Source organism: Panthera pardus, unplaced genomic scaffold (assembly GCF_024362965.1).
Source record: "Panthera pardus isolate Hobbes unplaced genomic scaffold, ASM2436296v1 HiC_scaffold_12, whole genome shotgun sequence".
Taxonomy (NCBI): Eukaryota; Metazoa; Chordata; class Mammalia; order Carnivora; family Felidae; genus Panthera; species Panthera pardus.
Window position 1 is genome coordinate 88,805,700 of NW_026526677.1, and position 18,865 is coordinate 88,824,564.

Below are 18,865 nucleotides of genomic sequence, written 5' to 3' on the forward strand. Positions count from 1 at the left end.
CTCCTGAAAGAGAGAGATGCACTGAATGAGGAAACTAACATTAAAGCCCTGCTCTGCCCGGCAAGTTGCTTTGTGGGCAGCTTCTCACTAAGCTTGATGGTAACCTACAGGGTGGGTGTCTGAGGAAACTCAGCCTTGCGGAGGTCAGCCAGCTTGCCCCAGGCACCCTGCGTGTGTATGGCTGAGCCAGGATCCAAAGCAAGGTCTGCGGGACTCACGCCCCTGCCCTCCACACACTGCGCTGAGTGCTCAGGACAGCTTTGCCTTCTGTGGCTCTTTGTTTCTGATTGAGACAAGGGGGGCAATGTTTACTTCATTGGCTGGGATGGTGAGATCTTTATCATGCTCAGAAAACACGTATTAAATCCCTAATGGTGTGTGGCATGGAGGAAAGCACGGAATAACTTCAGATACAGAAATAGTTAAGTCAAGTATTCAGGCAGGCTCTCTGCCCTCTGGGAACAAAGCCTCTCTGGCATGTGAAGACGGCACAATGGCTCAAACCGCCCAGGTCATGGCTGCCATTCTCTGAGGCCAGTACGACTCCCACCACAGCCACAGGATGGCACCCCTCCCAGGGCAAAGGTGTGCCCTGGCTGACTGGGGGGTGGGAGTGTTTTCACAAAACCATCCCCACTTCTGAGAAGTGCTTCTGAGAGCTTAATTAAGGGTTTGGAGGCAGATAGAGGTGGGTTTGAAGCCTTCTTATTAGCTGTGTAACCTTGCACAGGTTCCTTAGCCTCTCTAAGTGGCAGTTTCTCATCTATGGAATTGGACTGATGGGCCTACTATTCTGTTAAATGAGATAATATATGTAAAACCACTTAGCACAATTTTCCAACGTATGGCAAGTTCTCAATCATTAGTAGCTATTACTATAGTGGTTAGGTAGGTGGCTCGCACTCAAAAATAGATTTTAGGGACGAGGGAAAGGATTGTGGGGAGGAGAAGGGGGACTTTGGATTGCACAGCAGAGGGACACCCCTTTACTACCCCCACAGCTTTGTAGCTGTTGCAAGGCAGCAAGGCCCTGTGTGTCTTATCCGCCTCTTCTCCTGAGACGGCCAGGAGGCTTTGGCCTTTCTGGAGCAGTCCCTCAAATGTCTGTCTCTTAGTCAGTGATTGTTCTTTAGTTTTTATTCCATGGAAGGCTTTCCTCAGGCACAAGGCACAAAGGGAACTTGAAATGCAGCATGCCCGAGTATCTACTGAACTGTATACGTTAGGAATTCAATAAAGGCAACCAATTGGGATATCTGGGGCTCCTGTCTCCCCAGACCCACAGAGGGGGCTGCTGTCCTGACCACAATTGCCTGTAGAGTTAAAGAGTCATAAACTGCATCGGGTAAGACATCTGGGGTGCCAAGGGGCTGCCATGGAAGGTGGAATGTTCCAAGATGTTCTCTTCAGCCTGTGAGAGTCCCCAGAATGCACACCCAGAGCTGGACGGTGGGGGGAAGGAGGGAGTGAGCAAGGACACACGCTGCAAAAAATCTTTTGTTTCTTCCTGGCAGAGGCCCTGTACAACACTGGCTTCGTGCTTAATGGCCTGTCCGGGGGAGAAAAACCCACAGAACCAAGGGAGAAAAAGATTAAACTCATAATAAAACCAAACCCAAACATCACCACCCTCCCCGTCCTCCTACCCAACCCTTACTTTATGCTGTGAGCTGTCTGCCAGCCAGTTCCCCTCCCAGGCAAATAATATTTATTCCATGAGGCCCTGACACACCGGGCCAGAACAAGACAATGCTTGATTGTTTCTTCCTTCCCCCTGCGGCAAACGATGGGTTGGAGCAAAAGACGTGAAAAGGGAAAGGAGCAATATTGATGTTCTTCTCGTGGGACCTGGCTCTGTGAGCTGTCAAAACAAGCCTGAGATAAGGGCGGGGGATGGGGGCGGCTCGGGGATTAGTGCTGCTACTCCCTGACCTGCTCGGAAAGTTTCGCTCTTTCACCAAAGTTCCTGGCAGCTGTGACCACTTACATGGCTTTTGCTTCCATTAACCAGGAGAGTCATTAAGTCATGGAGCTTAATGAGGCTCTAAAGGGGCCCAATCGTCATTCCGCTGTGGAAAGTGCCAATTCATTGCTTGTAGGTAAAAACCCTGGAGATCGTGACTAAGTCAGAGGTGAGCTTTTCTAGCATTAGGGATTGACAGCTGACCCTAATGTGACCCCATGCTAAAAAATCGGCTTGTGTGAGTCAGAGGCTCCAGCACTTTGACCCGTCGGAAGATGGAAGGTGGGTGACCACTCAGAATGGCTTGGATCGCTGCTTTTCCCGGGGTTCTCGGCTGGTGTTAAGTCCTGAAAGGTCCAGGAAGATCTCTTATCATTATGGATATTCATCAGTCAGGTGCTTGCTGAAGGCTGATACAGTTTGTATTGTCCCAAAGTTTACTCCCTCCTGGATCAGGCAGTCGCCACCATGGGCTAGGACTAGGGAGCTGGTTCTTCTTTCCTTCCTTGAAATTAGGGATTTTGTCCACTTTTTTCCCTGAGCAGTGCCTGGCACGGTGCTTGTAGAATATTTTCAGGAAAGAGAGAGGCAAACAAAAACCTCAGGACTCACCTCTTTTATCCTCCCTTGGGTGGGAGTGGCTAAACCAGCCAGGGTGCGGACACCATGACTGCTCAGGAGAGCAAAATGAGGACTTGGAATGGAGTACTCGTCCGCGATTCAAAGCCTTCATTTATTCTAACGCACTTTATTCTCACAATTACGTGAAGTGAGGCAGAGAGGTATTACCATCCCCAGTTTGCAGATGAGGAACCCCAGGTTCAGGAATATTCACTAACACCTAAGCAAGTAACAGACCCCAGGACCTCTGATCTTGCACTCTTTCCATGTTCACTCCAGGAGCTCCCTCTCTCTCTCGCTCTCGCTCTCGCTCTCTCTCGTAGGTGGCTAGAGGGCAGGCACTGTTGAACTCAAGAACTTAGCTTCTAACCTGGTGGTTGCCCCTTTTCACTTGTCAGGACCCAGCCAGACTGCCGCTCTGGTGCACAGAGGCCCGGCCTTGGAACAGAATCAAGAGAAAGATGAAAAGAGCCTGACTCTTGGCCTATTTCACTGAAGTCAGAAAGTGGTTTGCAGAATGAAAAAGGTTGGGGCTGATGTCTTTCTCAACAAGGAAGTGTTTTCCTTCCTTAAACGCATCTTCTCAGCAACTTCCCTCTTGTCTCTTGGGTCTGAGCGGGAGGGATTGACCTGCACCTGCACAGAGACCATGAGCATAAAGATTGGGAACTAGAGCAGGACATTTGCCAAAGCGAGGGGGGAGGTGGGATTTGAAGGAGGAGTAGCAGCTCCCAGGAACACTTGGCTTCCCATAACTCCAGGGGGGGAATGTGCAGCCTCATGGCTGCCCAGGGGTTGGCCGGCGTGCTAGAAACGCTACTCCTTAGAGGAATTGCGATGGGCTCCATGAGCCAGGCTGGAAAACCTGGGATAACTGACAGTCTGGCTCATCCCATGTGGGATTACTCAGCCCATAAAAGTCGTATTTATTTGTTAAGGGAGAGGCAGATCCACGTCCCCTCTGTTGACACCTGGACCGCTGAAGAGGGAGCTGTACCTCCTTCGCTCCTCCCAGCACCCTGGATGGGGCGCTCCCTGCCAGGCCAATGTGGTTGCTGGGAAGAACACCTGGTGGGTGAGCGATGTGAGAGCCTCCCGCTGGCAGCTGCCACCTCTGCTGAGAGCCGATTGTCACTCAGTGGAGTGCAAGGCCCGGGCAAGAAGCCTGAGAACACTGTTCCAGACACGTTTCTTTTTGTTTTGTTTTGTTTTTTTTTTTTTAGAGATACCTACCCCAGACTGGGCCTGACCTTACCAGTGAGACCAGCTTCACCAGCCCCTAGAAGCCAGATCTCCAAGCGCCTCCCTGAAATGTACCACCAATTCTTTCCATGGCTGAGTTAATTTTGGGCCCAAGACCAAATGAGTAGAAAGTTTAGGAGGTTCTACGTGTTAGATTACAGGTCTGAGCTGTGCACCTCTGGTTTCTTTATGCCATTTCAGTTCAGATAGCAGGAAAGTGCAGGGGAAGGCCAGCTACTGTTTGAGGTGGTGATTTACTTAGTGTCAAGGTGCTGCAAAAGAACACGTAATTATTGTATGAACTTTCAACATTTAGAAAGAACACAGGGTCAATGCTTAAGATACACGGGCTCCAGTCCTCGCTCTGGCATGAGCCCCCTGTGTGACCTTGAGCAGTGAGTTAGTCTTTCTGGATCTCCATTTTTTCACCAGGAAACAAAAGGAATTTGATTGATGCTCTCCCAGGGCCTCTTCCAACTCCAATATTTTACAATCATACAATCACTATTCTCAATACTAATGTCCTTATTGACAAAGACAATGCTACTTATACACCTGAGGTAGGATGTGCATTTTGAGTTGTTTTCTGCTCTGCTGTTGGATCTGCGGTGCCCCACCTCTGCCCGGGCCCTATTCCCCTCGTCTGTCATAGTTCCCACGCGAGAGGGCTTGCCTGTGGCCTCTGCTGTCCTCCAGAGTCCCTCAGAAGGTGCCACCCAATGGCCACAATAGGGCTAGGAGGCCTGGGTCTCAATTCCAATCTCAGGAACTGATTTGCTGGTTGGCTGCAGGCAAGACTTGGCTTCTCTGAGCCTCATCCACCCAGTGGGATAAATAATCCACCCTGGGAAAGCACTTTGGTATGCTTCAGTGGAAGAAGCCAGAGGAACATGAAGCAGCCTCGCTGTAGAGGCTGAGCGTCTAAATCCCAGAGCCTTTGGGAGCCAGTGGCCCTTTACTAATGGGTGGCACACTCAGCGGAACTTTGTTACAATTTCCCAGTTTGCATGGACCAAGGCCTCCTGGCAGATGATGGGTGAATTGTTCCCATGCACTGTGGACTTGGATCAAGACACCTTCTTTTTGGATTAATTCTAAGCCTGGTTTTGAAGCATCTTACTGAGATAGTCAATGGCTTTGAAATGCATTTCGGTGAGCTCTTCATAACCTCACTCATTAGGCCTTGAGGAACTGTGCTTCCTTCAACCAGCTCAGCTCGGCTGCCATGCTAGAGGCTGCTGAGTCATACAGGCAAGGCCCGTTACCTGCCAAACATGGCTTTCCCGGACCCACCTTTCCGGTATAATGAACTTACAGGATTAATCTGAGAGCTCCTTCCTTCTTTTCTTTATTTTTAATGTTTATTTATTTTTGAGAGAGAGAGAGAGAGGGAGAGAGTGTAAACGGGGGAGGGGAAGAGAGAGAGGGAGACACAGAATCCGAAGCAGGCTTCAGACTCTGAGTTGTCAGCACTGAGCCTGATGCGGGTCTCAAACCCATGGACAGCAAGATCATGACTTGAGCCGAAGTTGGACACTTAACCTATTGAGCCATCCAGGAGCCCCTGAGAGCTCCTTCATTCCATCCTCATTTTCCCCTTTCCATCCTCCCAGCTCCGCCCCACCCCCAGCTTCTGAACCTCAGGTGGGGGCCCCTAAGCTAAGGAGGGAGAGCAGTCAGTTCAGACTCCAAGACTTTATATGGTGAAATGATTTATCACTTCCAGGAGAGGCACAATATGGTTCATAATCTTTTATAGTAATCAGTCAATAAGGATGTTGCATCAAGGAACTATTTAAATATCCTTTAAGTCTCTGGAGATTAGTGCCAGAGTCTTGATCTTTCTGTGAATATTTACACAGTGGCTAACGGTCCCTAGGTATGATAGAGCATACATCAGAAGACATGACTCTGTTCTCAGGAAGATAAGACATCCATGCATAACACTATATATAAATTAGTGAGAACACATGCAAATGTCTAATCATGCATTACAAACTTGAGATGAATTCTAGAAGAATGCAATAGGAAACTGCAACATCAATACCATATATAATAACATTAGAATGGAGACGGTCGATTCATGTTGGAGTTGATTGGGGCTGATTTTTTTCTGTTAACAAGGCACGTGATTTCCCTTGAGAATCTCTTAATAGCAACAAAGATATACACATCTTTCCCCCTTTACATCTTGATAGTATAGAAAAATATAGTGAGCTTTGTGGTCAGTCAGAGTACATTATAATCCCTAGTTTTCAATTCATTAACTGAGAGCAGACTGAGAACAAATTACTTCTGTGAGTTTTAGTTTCCTTAACTATAAAATGGGAATATAATACCTACCTTATGGGTAGGTAAAGTTCAATGTAAATATGTGTATAAATGTAAGTTGCCTGGGATGATATTTGGCATAGAGTGGACAGTTAATAATAGCAAGTAGTATAATTAGCAGTACTCATAGTAGGGGAGGTGGTAGTGACAGGTGCAATAGGTCTCCTAACGGTGGAAATGGGAGGAACTGACTTCCAGCCCTTCTCTCCTTGCCCTCAATCCTGTCAGTAGATGGAAACAGGTTTGTTGATGACCCACCGCATTGGTCCGTATTGGGTTCACATGTTCATTTAATACTTTTTTGTGGAGTGCCTTGTAAGTTCCAAGCAATAAACTCTCTGCCCTCATGGAGCCTATGTGTTAGTGACTTTGAGAAAAAACCCTCTGTATCACTCTGGATTAAATATAGCTCTTTCAGATTTCCCATTTTTATTGCTTTAAGTTACAATCCATTCTCTGGTACAACCTGCTCCAGGTAAGAATAAACTGAGGCAACACAGCCCTCCATAGACACACACCAGCCACTAGTGATTTTCTTCTATTGTCATGAACTAGCCAAAGTTTTTCTTCCTCCTCCTCTTCTTTCTTCTTCTTCTTCTTCTTCTTCTTCTTCTTCTTCTTCTTCTTCTTCTTCTTCTTTTATTTCATTTTTTAAAGTTTATTTATTTATTTTGAGGGAGAGAGAGAGAAGGAAAGAGAGAATCCCAAGCAGGCTCCGCACTGTCAGCACAGAGCCTGATGTGGGGCTTGAAGTCACGGAGTGGGAGATTATGACCTGAACCAAAATCAAGAGTTGGACGCTTAACTTACTGAGCCACCCAGGTGCCCCCTTTTTCGTTTTAAAGAGAGAAAGAGAGTGCACGAGTGGGGGAGAAGGGCAAAGGGAGAGAGAGAGAGAGAGAGAGAGAGAGAGAGAGAATCCCAAGCCAGTTCCTTGTTCAGCATGGAGCCTGACACAGGGGACTCCAACCCACAACCCAGGGATCGTGACCTGAGCCAAAATCAAGAGTCAGATGCCCAACTAACTAAGACACCCAGGTGCCGCCAAGATTTTTCTTCTTAAGCTATTTTTATTTTTTTCTCAGAGTGGAAGGAATGTTCCCCTGATTAGTAAGGTATGAATTCAGACCTCTCTTCCTAGTATTTGGGATTTGGAGTAGACTGAGAATCACTGCCACTTTGGGCTGAAGTTGTCATGTGACTCAGTGCCTTGTTTTCCTCTTTTACAATGGAGGTGGGGGAAGGGAAAGGTGCTCAGCAAGGAGAAAAAAAATCTAGAAACCTCAGAGATAGTGTGAAGGAGGTCAGGGGACAGAGACAGAAAGGTAGACCTGTAGAGCCTGGGCTCCACTAGAAGTCCCTGCTCTCCTTGAAATAGATCATGAAGTAATCAAAAAAAAAAAAAAAATTAACAGTATTCGAAAAAACTATGTAGTTGCAGGTAATCACAGCCAGGTGTTTCTTTCCTCAGGTCTCAAGCATGAACGCTGTCCCCTGGATGTCAGTGCGAGTGTAGGGAAACTGCAGTCCTGTCAAGGGCGGACAGTGATGAGATCGCGGGAACTCTGTGTGACACCAATGTGAACCCTTCACCTAGAACTCAACTCCACCTCAGGGATTTCTGAGCTGTCGAAGAAAGTTTGATGACTTTTCTTGCTTAATCAGGTCCTGTTAAGCTCCCTTGAGGCTAAATGGGGAAGAAGGGGTGGTGAATTTTGTGTCTATCTGTGAGAATGTACAATTTCCAAAAGCAACAACCCTTCCTCCAAATAAATGTGTAACCAAAGAAAAAAGGTTGTCTGCTTTATAAAAATGAGGGCAAAGGATACTCTTCTGAGTATTCTCTTCCAATAAAAATACCGACGCCTCCTTTACAGAAATTCTAGGATCTCTGTGGCCTAGCAGAGTAACGATATACACAGTAGTTTATTTTTACTTTAAAAAATTTTTTTAAGTTTATTTATTTTAATATTTTTATTTATTTTTGAGAGAGAGAGGGAGAGAGTGAGCGGGGGAGGAGCAGAGAGAGGGAGACACAGAATCCAAAGCAGGCTCCAGGCTCTGAGCTGTCAGCACAGAGCCCGATACAGGGCTCCCACCCACAAATTGTGAGCTCATGACCTGAGCTGAATTCCGACGCTTAACTGTGAGCTCATGACCTGAACTGAAGTCCGATGCTTAACTGATGCCCCTATTTATTTATTTATTTTAGAGAGAGAGTATAAGCGGGGGAGGGGTAGAGAGAGAAGGGGACAGAAGATTCAAAGTAAGCTCTGTGTGGACATTACAGAGCCCAGTGCGGGGCTCGAACTCACGAACCATGAGATCATGACCTAAGCCTAAGTTGGACACTTAACCAACTGAGCCACACAGGTGCCCCTACACAGTAATTTAAATATATGTGTGAAATCAAATTAGGTTTCACTGGTTCTCCCATCTCATTTCTTTGTCATCTGTCATTTATTTCTAGTATGCAGTGAGAGTTGCTAGGCACTCAGAAAAAATCTGTCCCAATGCCCATAATATAGCAGCTTCTGTTTCTCTGACTTGATATTCACAGGAATGTCAGAACAGGAAACGCATCTTTAACTGAGTCCCAATAATTAAGGACTTAGCGAGCTCTTTATGTTTTACCAACTCTTAAGTCACAGTCTACTACTCATTCATCAGCACATTTTCTATGGGGTGTTAATTGCTGCTCTTCCCACAGTTACGTTTTTCTAGGAAAAAAAAAGTTCAATATCGGATAACTTTAATCAGGCAAAGAATACCTCACTCCCTTAACCCTATTTACTCCAAGGAAAGCTGCAAATTAGCAGAACAATAATGTTATTGTATAAAAATTAAGCCAATTATACCATCCCCCCCTCCCACCACCAAAAGGAATAGTATCCCATCATATATAGAGGCATTAGTGGGTAGTGATTAAGGTCCTGGAGTCAGACGGATCTGGGTAGGGCACCCTGCTTTGAACCAGTAACTACTCATGGGAACTTGACCAAGTGACTTGACTCCTCCACAGGGCATTGTACAACATACGTTGAATAAGACAACATGGCACAGTGTTTATATGAGACATAGTGCTCAGTCACTTAAAACAAAGTTATTTTGATGGTCATGATTACAGCTAACACTGATATGGGCAGCCAAGCTGCAGATATTTACAGGCTAACAGGGATTCACACAGCTACACTTTAAGAATTTCTGCTGTAGGGAAAGATAAAAATATTAGCTCCCATCACAAAAGACCATATATTGTATGATTCCATTTATATGAACTGTCCAGAACATAGAGACAGAAAGTAGATTAGTGGTTGCCTAGGGCTGGGTAGTGCGTAATGGGGGGTTATAGGGGGTGACGGCTAACAGATACAGAGTTTCTTTTAGAGTGATAAAAATTTTCTAAAATTAATTGTGGTGATGAATATACTAAAACCCACTGATTGTAGAATTGAAGTGGGTGAATTGTATAGGATGTGAATTATATCTCAATAAACATGCTATAAAAATATATTAACTCTCGTTGTTCAGTTAATCCTTATAATAGCCCATGGTTTTTAGTTCCCACAGTCAAGAAAAATGGGATTAAGATAATGGTAATGGTAAGCAACATCTGGCTTATACAATGCATGCGATGGGCCCAGGATTTCCTCTTTTTTGATTGATTGATGAGATCTTAGGTTCACATAATTGGATTAATCATAATCATTGGTTCATTATCCCCACTTGTCCCTTGAAGGCCATCTTTTAATTTACCTTATTTATGTATTATGCACACTAAATAATATAATAAACACTTCTGGACCGACTGCCCAAACCAAGGCTAGAATATTACCAATAACATATAGTTCCTATTCTGTTTCCTCCCAGAGACAAGCACTACCCTGAACATTGTGCTTAGCATTTCCTTATTTCCTTGCCTCTTTTTAAAAGTTTCTTTCTTTCTTTCTTTCTTTCTTTCTTTTCTTTCTTTCTTCTCTTTCTTCTCTTTCTTTCTTCTCTTTCTTTCTTTCTTTCTTTCTTCTTTCTTTCTTCCTCTTTCTTTCTTTTCACAGCAGTATATGTGCCTAAATGGTATATTATTTAGCTTGGCTTAGTTTCATTTTAATTTTGAATAGTTTTCAAACTTTGTAACAGTCTGTTATGTTGGATGTGATCTTCTGGGACTTGCATTTTTTTGATTCAACATGATGCTGGAAAGAGTACCCCTGCGGCTTGTTGGTTTTCAGGCTGCAGAACATTCCATTTTATAAGTATACCACAATTTATCTATGCACTCTCCTTTCAAGGAGTATTTAGGTTGTTTCCAGTTTTTTGCTATTTTGATAAGTTCAACTGTGGTAATTTTTATATACGTGTCTCGTGGTGTACATGAGCCGAATTGTCTCGAGTATATACTTATAGAAATTGGATACATACGTAATAGATTTGCTGGTATGCAAGCATCCAACTTCACAAGATAACGCTAAATGGTTTTCTGATTTCCCTCCCACCAGCAATGTGTATGAAACCCTGTTGATATCCAACACTTGGTATTGTTAGACTTCTTAGATTTGTTAATCAAATGGGTGTAAACTGGCATTTCATGGTAATGAATTGTAATCCACCTCTTCCTGAAGATTGATGAGGTAACTCTGTATTACTTTACATGCTTCTTTAAAAAAAATATGAGACTCCACTTTTGCTTAAAATTTGAAGCAAATCAAAATATTCCTTTATTTTAGGGGCGCCTGGGTGGCGCAGTCGGTTAAGCGTCCGACTTCAGCCAGGTCACGATCTCGCGGTCCGTGAGTTCGAGCCCCGCGTCAGGCTCTGGGCTGATGGCTCGGAGCCTGGAGCCTGTTTCCGATTCTGTGTCTCCCTCTCTCTCTGCCCCTCCCCCGTTCATGCTCTGTCTCTCTCTCTCTGTCCCAAAAATAAATAAAAAACGTTGAAAAAAAAAAATTAAAAAAAAAAAAAATATTCCTTTATTTTAATCTCATTAAGTCCTCCATAGACACAGCCTGCACTGACTGGTTCCATATATGTTTCTTACTTTGTGAAATCCTTCCTTGTGGTTTTTGCCCATTTTTAAATTGAGTTGAGTTTTTTCTTACTTGTAGGAGTGAAAATAATCTTTCGTTGGCTTTGTGTATCTCCAATATTGTCTTCACATTTGTAGCTTATATTTTGAGCTATTGGAGACTTTGTCTGCAAACAGAAATTCTTAGTTTTAATATAGTCATGTTTAAGTATCTTGTCGTTCATAATTAGCAATGTTTGTGTCCAGTTGAAGAAATCAGTACCTATCCCAAAGTCATAAAGATATTCGTTTATGAATGTCTTCTGAAAATTTTCCAGTTTTGCTTTGACATTTGTATTCTTAATCCATTTGGTGTTGATTTATAATGGTGTGAGACAGGGATCCATTTTCAATTATTTCCAAGTAAAAGCACCACCTTTTTCTAGTGAGGGGAGGATAATTGAAACCTAGATCTATCCAACTTGAAAGCCTGTGCTTTCAATTACTATTGTTGCTTGCTGTTTTAAGGAAATAATAGCATGGCATTGGGCTGCTTAATAAACACATGCTAGGGGCACCTGGCAGTTGGTTGAATGTTCAAACTTTGGCTCAGGTCGTGATCTCATGGTTTGTGAGTTCAAGCCCCGCATGGGCTCTATGCAGACAGCACAGAGCTTTCTTGGGATTCTCTCTCTGTACCTCCCCCACTTATGCTCCTTCTATCAAAATAAATAAACTTAAAAAAATCTTACTAACGAACACACTAGAAACCGAGTGAGAAGAGGAATATGGCAGTTTCTAGCCTCTGTCTACTGCACATTATTGGGAACTGAGGGCCGTATTGGGTCCTTGTTTTCAAACGATCTCTTCCCCTTCTAAGTTTCGTGATAATATATTCTGGTTTCTCTTTTGCTATTGGCAGGTCCACAAAGGGGTCCCCATGATGAGCTCTGGGTTCTACTTCTTTATTGCAGGTTTCTTTCATTTCCTGGAGTTTATAGTGACATTGTACAGAAGAATATAGGCTTAGAGCCAGACAGATCTGGTATTAGGCCTCTGTTCTACCATATAGCAACCTTGGGGAAATTAAACCCTTCCCAAACCTCACTTTCTTCCCTCTGTGTCCCCACTCAAAATGCAGGTCCTCAGTAGAAAAGGGACTTAGTAGCTCACTCATTCATTCCTATTAGAAGTCGGGGCACAGGAGACTATGGTGGCCAGCCCTACCAGGACCACTGGCGTTGTGGAAGGGTAGCTCCCCAAAGAGCTGACAAAAATGACAGATGTCCTCTACAGCCTCCTAGGATATGATACTGTCTTGTCTTCTTTTCCCCTCTACTTGGCTGGAGGATTCTTGTCACTTTAGCTGGCCTGTGAGCTCCTGGTGGGCAGCTGTCGTGCCTCAACAGCGCTGTGTACAAAGCAGAACCTTAATCGGTGATTTTTGAATGACTGGGTGAGAGAAAGAGTCCCTGTTCTCAGGGTCTTGTACTTAAGAACTAGCCTTTTGGTTTTGTTTGAATTTGGTTTCCCAGTAAAAACAAAAACAAAAACCAAAAGCCAGCCATCAAAACAGAGAGGAGAGAAAGGCCTTTCTCCACATGCTTTCCCAGGTGCCTAGAGCTGGCTTTGAGAAGCTTGGGTGTGACAGACAAACTCCCACTCCGTCCCTAATTGATCACCACCACCTGGCGGGAATGTTTACTGCTTGAGCCTCTTATCCCTGGGCAGAAGGGTTCTCTAGGTCAGCAAACACAGCAGGAGGAAAAGGGAAAAACTACCTTCACAGCACACAGCACCACCTTTAACTCTACAACCGATGCAACTCTATATATAGCCTCATAATTAATCAACAAACGAGGAGGTATAAGAACATCCCTGGGTCCTGTAGCTGCCCAGGGCACTTTGTATTGTCACCGCGTACATTTTTCATCCAAGCTAAATAGAGCACTGGGCGGGGTGCTGTTTCTTGCACTATTTACAGGCCCCTGGGATTTTTCCTTATCCCAAAGGACTGAAGGGAACAGGCTGACTTCAGCAATTTCTGTGGTGAGGTCATAGGTGCTAGCAGGGTTACTGGAGCCTGGGAGGCTGCACCCAAGGCCACTGAGCTTTAAAGACAGGGCTGGGGTTAGAGAGAAAGAGAGGCAGGAAGGGGGAATTTGTTTCGACAAATTCTAGAAGTCATTAAAAAATGTTTTTGCTAAGTTTCCAATGATGTTTCTCAACAGAGCACATTTTTACAGTCTTCCAAATGTTGGAAAGACGCAACAAATGAAAACCATCAGGTGACATCTACAGTCAAAAACAAGCCGAAATTGATCTTAATTATTGAACTACCTCAGGCTAACGAGTTTGAATGATCTGCATATGCTAGAATCTAAATCAACCTTCCTCTCTCTTTCATAGAAAAGTCCAGAACTTGACGATCGGGGAACCGTGCTAACATCCCAGATGCACCACCTGCTATTTATGTGGTCCTGGGCCAGTAGCTTAAGCTGTCAGTGCCTGACTGTGGTCATCTGTAAAATGGGGGCCACCAGGCCTGGCTCTCTCACAGGTTTGTGCAGAGATTCAAAATGAGTTCATGTGAATTAGTGCTCCCTGAGAAGCAGGGATGGCCCTGGACATTCACACCTCACAGTGGGGTCCAGGGGACTCCAATGCACACAACCATTCACATCTTTACTCTTCCAGTCCTTTATTTTTACTCCTTCTTCAAATGTCTTGCTCTTCACTTCTCACCATGTGTGTCTTTTTCAGATTCCTTTCTCTCATTCTCGACCTTGATGAGGATTTCCCAAAGATGTTTCATGGACCACTAGTTCCCCAAAAGGCCCACAACCGAAGGAGGTTCTAAGGACCTTTTGATTTCTCATAATCAACTTGAGAAATAATGAACACTAAAACCTCCTTTCAGAAAGTCACAAATTCTCACTAGAACTTTGACAAGTCTTGCAGGAAGGGAGCTTGTCTGCCTTTGCTGTCTAATTAGTTAGCGATTTCCTAATCAGCTTGACCACAAACCCATTTTTCAACTGCCGATTAATAACCTGCTCCCCCACAAATGCAGCGTGGGAAACGCCCTGGATGATTCTGATGCTATAATGATGATGCCCATGGATTGAATGCGTACTACATGTCAGGCTTGGTAGTCGTTGTCTATAAATTCTTAACTCCCAAACGCTCCAATGAGATGGGTGCCTTACACATAGCTAGAAAGTGAGACTGACCAAAACATCAACCTGCCTATTTCTGTTTTACAAATAAGAACAAGACTCACAAGGAGGGTGAGTGTCTTACCCAAAGATGTAGAGCTAGTAAGTGGTGGAGTTGGCCATGACCTAGGCCTTACACCCAGATCTAACTTGAAAGGCCCTACCTAATCACTGCACGTGTGGGCCTGTGGTCTGTGGGCCTGACCTGATGTAGGGAATTTGGACCAGAGAGGCTACTGAGGCATGGCCTCTGATCCAGAGTCCACGTGGCAGAAGATGGAATTGGGTCAGTGGGCAGCCAACCCAGTGGATGGCCCATAGCAACCCTGGAACCCATGAAATGGGACAGCCACACCCTCTCACTGGACAGATAGGAAACCTCGACTCAAGAGGTAGAGTGGCTTTGACCAGTGTGGTTTGGCCAGATGGCAGCCATGTTGAAGCCTGGAATGCTCCAGAATCTGTCCTTGAGACAGGTCTAACCTCACCCTCCTCTCTCTGGAGCTGTCCTCCATATTCATGGTACTCAGAGCTGCTTAGGTTGCCTGGCTGCTTCTCGCTAATTGAAACCTCAGGGTGCTGTTGTGGTGCCTGTTGCTATAAACACTTTGCTAATTTGCATAAGTATGTGACATTATAAAAGTTCCTCAAAGATCTTATCCACATTGCTGGTGTGCAGCCCAAATGAAAAGTCAGGTAGAAAGACAATGTGTGTGTTATTTAAAAAAAAAAAAAAAAAAAAAAAGGAAAGATGTTTTCTTGTTTTTTGTTCCCTGTGCAGAAGGGCAAGAAATGGAAAGTGTATCCAATCCAGAGGCAGTGCCTGTAGCTTGCTTTGTTTTGTTTTGAAATTGGTTGAGAAGTATTTTTCTTGTACCTCCTAAATGGCCTGTCAAATTTGAAAAGCCAGAATGGGACTGTTAAGATTATATAAATGAATTTATGTTTTGGAACACCAGGTTCTTCGCAGGGAGGAAAGGAACGTCAGAGATCGCCAGGTCAAGCCGTGTTATTTCACAGGGCCCGGGACCTGGACAAGATAGTCCCCGGCCAGCAGCCCACGGAGCCCCGCACCCCTGACTTCCACCCCAGGGTTCCCTCACCTTCCCAAAACACTCCAGAGTGGACCTCCAAAGGCTCACCCTCGTTTTCAACAGAATGAAACTGGATTAGATGCAACAAGACAGCATCCGTCCCAAGCTTCAGAGCCTAGACTGAGCGAGCTCCCCTCAGCCCTAAAGACCTCTGTGACCTCTCCCACTGATAGTGCCAGCCAGTCCTGAGGCACCAGCCCCCCCGCCAGGAGGGTTCCTCACTGTACGATCTCTGAACCTCTAGGACTCCTCTCTCAGATGGGCACTGTTACCCTGCTTTTCAGCTGTGGGAATGAAGGCTGAGATTTTAATGTCCCTCAGCCACACAGCTAGGAAGTGAGACTGATGAATGCGTGAGCTGGCCAACCGGGCCCTCCAAGTTTCCTGGGCTTCGTGGAGTTGCTGGGAAGATTAAGCGGGACAACATAAACAAAGGGCTCATACGGCACCTTGCACACAGTGGGTGCTTCCAAAATGTTACATCCCATCCCTACTGTCTTTTCGAGCCCCTTTTCACCTTCATTTACATCCAGTAGAAACAGAGTCTATAGTACGCAGCTTTAACTCCTAATTCACCTCAAATGGCCTTTTCTTCAGAGGGACTTTATAACCCAATTAATTTACTTCAGTAGCCACCAAACACTCGCTTCCAGATGTGCTCAAACTCACACTTGAGGGGTTGGAAGATGGTGCTTTGCCACCAAGAGGCCACGAAGCTGTGTTAAATCATCTGAACATTTAAAATTTCCAGGAAGGAATGTTCACCTTATCCCATCTCTTAGCCAGGAATGAAAATGTGCATCTTATCTCTCCATCTCAGGCAACCTCACTTGAACAAAGTGCTCGTTATAGCTGCCTGGCTCCCACCAACTGGGCTCCCTAGACATACTTTCAGAGGCCTCTTATTGAGCAGTTAAGCAGCGCAACTCAGAGTGTAAGGCTGGCTGAACACAGCGGGGTGGAGAGGGAGCAAGGAACGAAGAGACGGAACAGGCCAAGGGCTTGGGCCAGGAAGAGGTTGCTCCACGAGAGGGGGGGCCTGTGTCTCTCCACTGGTTCTGATGGGCTTCCGACATCTCACGCCAAGCAGGAGAGCAGATTTGTTCTGCTGCTCATGGTGCTAACGTCACCAGAGCCAAATGACAATGGTGCCAATCTATCAGGAAAACCAGATTCCTGCTCCTCCATCCTGAGGTCCGCCCCACAGTCACCTCCAGGGCAGGACACCACAGTCTGGAAGACCGGTGTCCAGAGGTGAAGGGGAGGACACCCGGCGGGGATGGGGAACAGTTGCAGCCATAGGACCACAGAGGTGGTGTCAAGGCTCCTGGAAGGAAGGAGACAGGGAGGGGAGGAAACCAGTGTTTATTGAACACATACTATGTGCCAAGAACTTGACACATACAATCTTATTTAATCCCCACAGAAATCCTGTAGGGTAGGAATTATTATCTGCTTTGTACCAGTGAGGAAGCAGAGGATCAGCAAGGTTAGGTAACTTGCCTGGGGTCACATGACTACTGGGGTGGAGCCAGAATTTGAATGCACGTCCTTTGGATTCTAAACCCTATGTTCTTTCCACTAGCGCTAGCACCCTACGCGATCAGTTGCAAAGTGTTGACTCTGCCATTTGTCAATGTTACCTTGTGAACTTGAGCAGCTCCTTCATTTCTCAGCCTGCTGACCTGCCAAACGGGGATAAGTCCAGTACCTACCTCACAGAGTGGTTGTAAGGATGAAGTGAGGTCTGTATATAAAGTGCTTAGAACAACGCTCGGCGTGTCATTAGAGCTCTATTCAAGTCAGTCAGCCATTGCATTTACTTTTGCTACCGATACTGCTGTTCCTACTATCTTGGCAAAGTCACCCTTCCACTCTGTGCCTCGGTTTTCTCATCTGTGAAATGAGTCGGTTGGACTGGATGATGCCTCATCTTTCCAATAAAAATAAATGAAAATTTATTTCCAGCAATAAAATTCCATTACTGTGCTTGCCATTTAGTTTTCCCCGTTGGCTAGTCCAAGTTGATCTACCCAACCCACCTCCCTGTCGGAAGTCCCTGGTGGGTGCTCAGTTCTCACCACCATGCTGGCGCCCCGCTTGTTTTTGTCGCTGCCAAACTCCTCCGAGCCTTCACCCCTACCCTTCACCCCTCCTTGATCACCCTTGTGTTTCCTCTGCCAATTTAAATTCTATCCTTCTTTCAAGGCCCAGATTAAAACTCATCTCTTCCATGAAACCATCTCTGGCAAACCGCACCCTGTGATGACTTTCCCTTCACTTAAAATTCCCTCAGCTATTATGTCCATAATCTGAGTCACACTGATCCCAAATGGTTTATATTGTCTCATTTAAGTCTGTTTGATTTACCCAATTCCCTCAAAGTAAACTCCCCTAGGGCAAGTTTGCTTTCTACTTTGGTGTAGCCTCAGTCGTGCTGGCACAGTCCTGGGTGCGTGGTTGGTGAAGGAAGGGGCCCACTGATGTGTGGGTCATTCCTTCCTCCACCAGTGGGTGAGCTCCGCTGCGGGAGAGGGGAGTTCTGCAGGACCCTCAGGACTGGAGGCAGGGAGGTAGCCCCTCTACCTGTAGAGGAAGGGGAGGCTTCTGAAGGAGAGGAGCTCCTGGATGAGCGAGAGTTCCCCAAGAGAGCAAGAAGGCCTAGTATCCTCTGGTTTGTTCAGATGGATTAAAGGGCATATTTCAGAGGAGAGAAACAGATCGGGGACAGTGGTAGGAACTGAAGTTGGAAATGTAGTTTTCAGTTATCCTGCGGCATCAGATATTTATTCCCAAGTGCTAAGGACCATGTCAAAACAAGGATATGAAAAGCTATATAAAGAGGTTTTTTTTATTTGGTACTAAAATACCTTCTTTTGGGTGGCTCAGTCAGTTAAGCGTCCAACTTCGGCTCAGGTCATGAGCTAACAGCCTGTGAGTTGGAACCCCGTGTTGGGCTCTGTGCTGACAGCTCAGAGCCTGGAGCCTGCTTTGGATTCTCTGCCCCTTCCCTGCTCGCACTGTGTGTGTGTCTTTCTAAAAAATAAATAAACATTAAAAAAAAAATACCTTCTTTTAAGGGGCACCTGCGTGGCTTAGTCAGTTAAGCGTCCGACTTCAGCTCAGGTCGTGATCTCATGGTTTGTGGGTTCAGGCCCCTCATCAGATCCTCTGTCCCCTTCTCTCTCTGCCCCTCCTCCGCTTGTTTTCTCTCTTTCTCTCTCAAATTAAAAAAATCAAAATCAAAAAAATCAAAAACTTAAAGTACCTTTCAAAAAAAGAAATTCTAGTGATGATAATTGCTTGTTTTTCATTTCCTTTAGTTTTGTGTTAGCATCTTTACTTGGCAAAATAAAGATTTGCCAATACTATGCCAGAAGGAAAGCTTTCCAGT